This window comes from Hordeum vulgare, chromosome 6H, assembly GCF_904849725.1.
Source record: "Hordeum vulgare subsp. vulgare chromosome 6H, MorexV3_pseudomolecules_assembly, whole genome shotgun sequence".
Classification (NCBI taxonomy): domain Eukaryota; kingdom Viridiplantae; phylum Streptophyta; class Magnoliopsida; order Poales; family Poaceae; genus Hordeum; species Hordeum vulgare.
This window is the reverse complement of record NC_058523.1, coordinates 555,273,819-555,279,818: the sequence shown is the minus strand read 5'-3', so window position 1 is coordinate 555,279,818 and position 6,000 is coordinate 555,273,819.

Below are 6,000 nucleotides of genomic sequence, written 5' to 3'. Positions count from 1 at the left end.
TTCAATGGGAGTCACACCAAGCACTTTAAGATCTTCGTGATTCTCATCACAAATTTCAGGTTTAGCAGCCATTTTATTGACTAAAGTAGACTGTTTATCAGAAATATGGCCTACCAATTTTTCAAGACGAGCAAACTGAGAATTTAGCGCAAGGAATTATTTGGCCATATCATCAACTTCTTTATTCATAAAAGCCAAAAAAGAATTTTGCTCCTTCAGTTCCCTACGAAAGTAACTGTTGTAATCAAACTGTGTAGACATGAAGCCTTTAACACTAGTTTCAATATCTTCCAACCTCGCATAGTAAGCATCAAAATCCCTTGGTTGGGCCATACAGGTCTTAATAGGCACACAAGCAGACAGAAAGCAAGCGAGAGAAAAGGGCGAATGAAAAAGGCAAACGAAAAAGGAAAATGTTTTGTAAATTTTTGTTTTTCAGAAGCGGGGGAGAGGAAAACGAGAGGCAAAAAAGTAAATGCAAGAGATGAGTTTGCGACACTTACTTGGATGAGTTCTTGACTTGATCCTCCACGGCAATGGCGCCAGAAATCCTTCTGCTGCCTCTTGAGCTTGCGTTGGTTTTTCCCTTGAAGGGGAAAGGGTGATGCAGCACAGGACCAGTAAGTATTTCCCTCAGTTTGAGAACCAAGGTATCAATCCAGTAGGAGAATCGCGTCAAGTCTAGAATACCTGCGCAAACACAAAAGAGCTTGCACCCAACGCTATAAAGGGGTTGTCAATCCCTTCAAGATTGATTGCAAAGTGAGATCTGAAGGCGGAAAGTGCAACGAAGTAAAAGAGTAAGGCTGACAATATGGTGTGAAGTAGACCTGGGGGCCATAGTGTTCACTAGAGGCTTCTCTCAAAATAGCAAATATTGCGGTGGGTGAACAAATTACTGTCGAGCAATTGATAGAACCGCGCAAAGTCATGACGATATCTAAGGCAATGATCATACATATAGGCATCACGTCCGAGACAAGTAGACCGATACTTTCTGCATCTACTACTATTACTCCACACATCGACCGCTATCCAGCATGCATCTAGTGTATTGAGTTCATGACGAACAGAGTAACGCCTTAAGCAAGATGACATGATATAGAGGGATAAACTCAAACCAATGATGAAAACCCCATCTTTTTACCCTTGATGGCAACAACACGATGCGTGCCTCGCTACCCCTTCTGTCACTGGGTGAGGTCACTGCACGGTATGAACCCAAAACCAAGCACTTCTCCCATTGCAAGAATCATAGATCAAGTTGGCCAAACAAAACCCACAACTCGAAGAGAATTACAAGGATATGAAATCATGAATAAGAGAGATCAGAAGAAACTCAAATAAGATTCATAGATAATTTGATCATAAATCCATAATTCATCGGATCTCGACAAACACACCGCAAAAGAAGATTACATCGGATAGATCTCCATGAAGATCATGGAGAACTTTGTATTGAAGATCCAAGAGAGAGAAGAATCCATCTAGCTACTAGCTATGGACCCGTAGGTCTATGGTGAACTACTCACGCATCATCGGAGAGGTCATGGTGTTGATGAAGAAGCCCTCGGTATCCGAATCTCCCCTCCGGCAGGGCACCAAAACGTGCCCGGGATGGGATCTTGCGGAGACAGAAGCTTGCGGCGGCGGAAAAGTATTTTCGTGGCTCCCCTGATTTTTTTAGGGATTTTAGGGTATTCATAGGCTAAGGAGCTAGGGCAGGGGAGGCCCAGGGAGCCCACAAGCCTCGGACACGCGGGCCCCCCTGGCCGCGCCATGGGGGCTTGTGGCCTCCCCCGGGACTCCCTGCCTTGGTTCCCAAGCTTTCTGCGTATCTTCTGTTCCGGAAAAAATCTTTTCGGAAGTTTTATTCCGTTTGGACCCCATTTAAAATCCTCCTCTGAAAAGGGTCAAAAACACAAAAAAAACAGAAACTGGCACTTGGCAGTGAGTTAATAAGTTAGTCCCAAAAAAGATATAAAAGGCATACAAAACATCCAAAGTTTGACAAGATAATAGCATGAAACCATCAAAAATTATAGATACGTTGGAGACGTATCACCCGACAATCCATAATAACTCTTGGATTCTTCTATATCATGGTCACCCGACAATACACAATGACTATTGGATGCACTATACCACGACGCCTAACCTTTTGTAAGATCATAGTGTTCAAATGTAATAAGACTTCAGTTCTCTCGGAATAGAATGACTTTGGCGATGCTCAAACACTCTCGCTCTACGTGTTTGGGTTTATCCTCACATAATAGTTCTCTCTCAATGTCTTCGAGGTGGGTTGCTCCAAAATAACAAAAACCGTATCTACCTCTAAGCAGCCACCAACATATGGTGGAGCGGGTGGGCTATTTATAGCCAATTGGCAACCTGACATGATATGACTGAAATGACCCTAGGTTAATGGCCAACCAACACGTGTTCCAACGGTCAGATTTCAAAGACGCACGCGGGCAACATTAATTGGGCCACAACCAATGTTGTCTGAACCAAATCTGGAAGAGATTTCCTCTCATTGTCTTTGTTCGAAGACATAGGTATTTTGGGTTGAGCATCACATCAGTGTATGACTTCGATCACCTCGACCCCACTTAATAGTATGGTGGTTCCTATGATTCAGGAAAGAAGAAACAAAACTACCAAAAGACTTCGGCTTTGCGTTTCATTATCTTCAAGAGTTTATCCTCCCATACCACCCATGGCTTCGGCCATCATCAATGTCTTCGTACATTTATGGGGGTCGTCTTCGACGGTTAAACTAAGTCTCCACGGACTTCTATCTATGTTAACTTGTGAACTCTCCCTCAACCACATTTGTCTTCAATACTCCAAAACCAACAAGGGGTGGCACTAGATGCACTTACAAAACCCCCCATTTTTTTTGCTTGTTGGGAGCTTTCCCGTGTAAATAGCTTGTCTCGTTCTCGTTTTTCCTTTATTTATTTGCTTTCTTCAGAAAAAACAAAACTCCATAAATATTTTAGTGTGTGTCTCTGAATTTCTTTTCTTTTTGGAGAGTCGTTGAAAGGACAAGACCACGATAAAAATGTTGAGTGGCTCTCATATGCATTATTGTTGATCTAACAAAGAGCCAATATTACCTTGCTTCTCCTTTGTATAAATTGTTTCGTAGATTCCAGCTTTGTCCATGGCACACATGCACTATTACTATTTTCACATCATTCAATCATGCAAGTGAAAGGCAATAATGACGATATTTGTTAAAGTGTTGTGTTAAAGGAAGCTCGTATGAACTCTTCTTGTTTTCTATTTTTTAAATATGTTTAGCTCGTTCGATCTTGGTTCAACATATTACAAGTAAACATGTTTATGATGACAATTACAGATTATAGTTTCTCACGGCATGCTTAAATAGCTAGGAATGGATAATAATTTATCTTATCTGTAAACATGCATTAAAATGGTTGTGATGTAGTATGTTAGTATGGTATCCTCATGTGAGTAATTCAAGTGGCTTAACTTGGCCCATGTGCAAACATGTAGTTGATTGAAAACCGAAGTAGCCTTCATGATATTTAAATTCAGAGTGTTCATATCCCACTCATGCTAGTGTTCAATGTTAATTATTCTTAATGAATGGTCATGACCATTTCACTCTCTAGTTGGTCGCTTCTCAATCAATTGCTAGTCTTCACATGTACTAATTAAGTGGGGATACTGCTTGTGCATCCAAACTCCTAAACTTAAGTTGTGCCAAATGAGTCCACCATACCTACCTATATGCAATATTTCCCTGCAGTTCCAAGTAAATTTGCTCGTGCCACCTCTAAACATTCAAATAAACATCTGTTTTGTGTGCTCCTACCGCTCATGGACCGACAGGGCGGTCAGTATCTTCAATGCTAAGCGGGTTATTCTCAAGATGGACGTTTATTTGCCTGTCAATGCACGAGAGAGGCTGGTAAAAATGATGTCCAGTCCTGCATAATCAAAAATAATTAAACAAAACTCCCGAGACAGTTGAAATGTTGGAGGGAGCTCGAGGATTCAGTTAGCCATGGCTTGTGTCTGTATGGTGGATGTGAGTAAACTTTATATTTCCACTTGGGAACCGCCAATAATGTGTTTAACATGGAAGATATTGAAATCTCTGTTGTGACATTGACAGAAAAAGCACACCACCCAAAATTACTATTTCATCTCAGTTTTAAACCATGAGCTCCCATACCTCTACAAGTCAATGCTTCCCTCTACGAAGGGCCTTTCTACTTACTTTTATGTTATTTAATTTCATGTTATTTTCTTTTATTTGAGTCATCATCTTCTTACTAAAAGCACGAGACCTGAGAGCACTATTGTCATTCTTATGCATTGAGTTTAGTTAATGCTCGATGTGAGCATGACTGGATCTTTCTACTTTGAATTACAATGTTTAGTCGTTGCTTTAACCTCACATATGCTTTGCATTTATGTTTTGCGGTCTGAGAAAGGGCTAGTGAGATACCATATCATCATATTATATCATGATTGTTTTGACAATTATTGGCATGTGAGATATATTATTATTGCTCGCTAGTTGGTTATGTTATTACCATGAGTGAATATAATGTTTAAGTGTTGTCATCGATATGGTTATTTATGATTTATGCTAAAACCTGAACACTAGCTAAGTATATATACAACAATGAGAACAAAAGAGTTTGTAAAAGTTTTCTTTATCACTTTCAGTTTGTCAACTAAACTGCTTGAGGATAAGCAATGAGTTAAGCTTGGGGGACTTGATACGCCTCCAACGTATCTACTTTTCCAAACACTTCCGCTCTTGTTTTGGACTCTAATTTACATGATTTGAATGAAACTAATCCGGATAACACTGTTTTTGTAGAACTATCATGATGTTGTTTTTGTGTAGAAATATAAGTTCTCGGAATTGGACGAAACTATTTAGATAATTTTTTTGTAATAAAAAAAATATTTGAGTGAAGATCTACCGGAGGGGGCCACCTGTGGCTGCCAAGCCAATAGGGCGCACCCACCTATCTTTTTTCCCTTTGAAATGTGAAGGATTGATTCCTATCCTACATACGAATAGGAATCCATTCCTACAAACCAAAGGGCTCCAAACGATTTTTCCTACAAAGTTCCTATCCTTACAATTCCTACAATATTCCTACAAACCAAAGGAGTCCTAATTGGGATTCCTACAATTCCTACAATATTCCTACAAACCTTCTGTGCCACGCACACATGGGGGATTACTGATGTAGGGTATTGCAATATGTTCATGATTCGTGGGTTGCTAGAGTGACAAGAACTTAAACCCGAGTAAGGAAATTGTTGCGTATGGGATAAACGAGAATTTACACTTAATGCTATGGTTGGGTTTCACCTTGCTAGATTTCCAATCATAAATTCATGCGATCCAAGTAAGGAGAGTGTGTTAGCTTATGCCTCTTCCTCATAAAAAATTGCAACAACAACGGCCAATCTAGTTATCAGTTGCCTAGGGACAAATCATTATCTTGTGTTACAAAAACATTTCTACTAAACAATTAAAATTTATTATCTTGGAAAGTACTTCTAGTTTTATTTTTGCAAAGTAAAGTTAGTTTTATTCTTGTACCAGGTAAAATGAACATTGTTGCGCATAGAGTTGAATCGGTGGTCGATAGAATTTGAGAGAATATTAATTTTACCTTTAGCTCCTCGTTGGGTTCAACACTCTTATTGACCTAAAAGGATACAAACGACTTCCTACACTTCTGGGTTATCAATAAGCATGCGAATTGGGTTAAGTGTTAACCCGGTTTAAGATTTGAATCAAAATTGGGTGTGGAAACCTAATGGGCCTCAACTGCTTGCCCACCTCAGACGTCTATATAAGTGGAGGGGTGATATCCTTGAATGGGTTTAAGGATGGAAGTTTTACCCACGGGTACGGGTACTCGCGGGTACCGTACCCGCATGGGCAGAGTATGGGCACACTTTTATACCCATGGATAATACCCATACCCTACC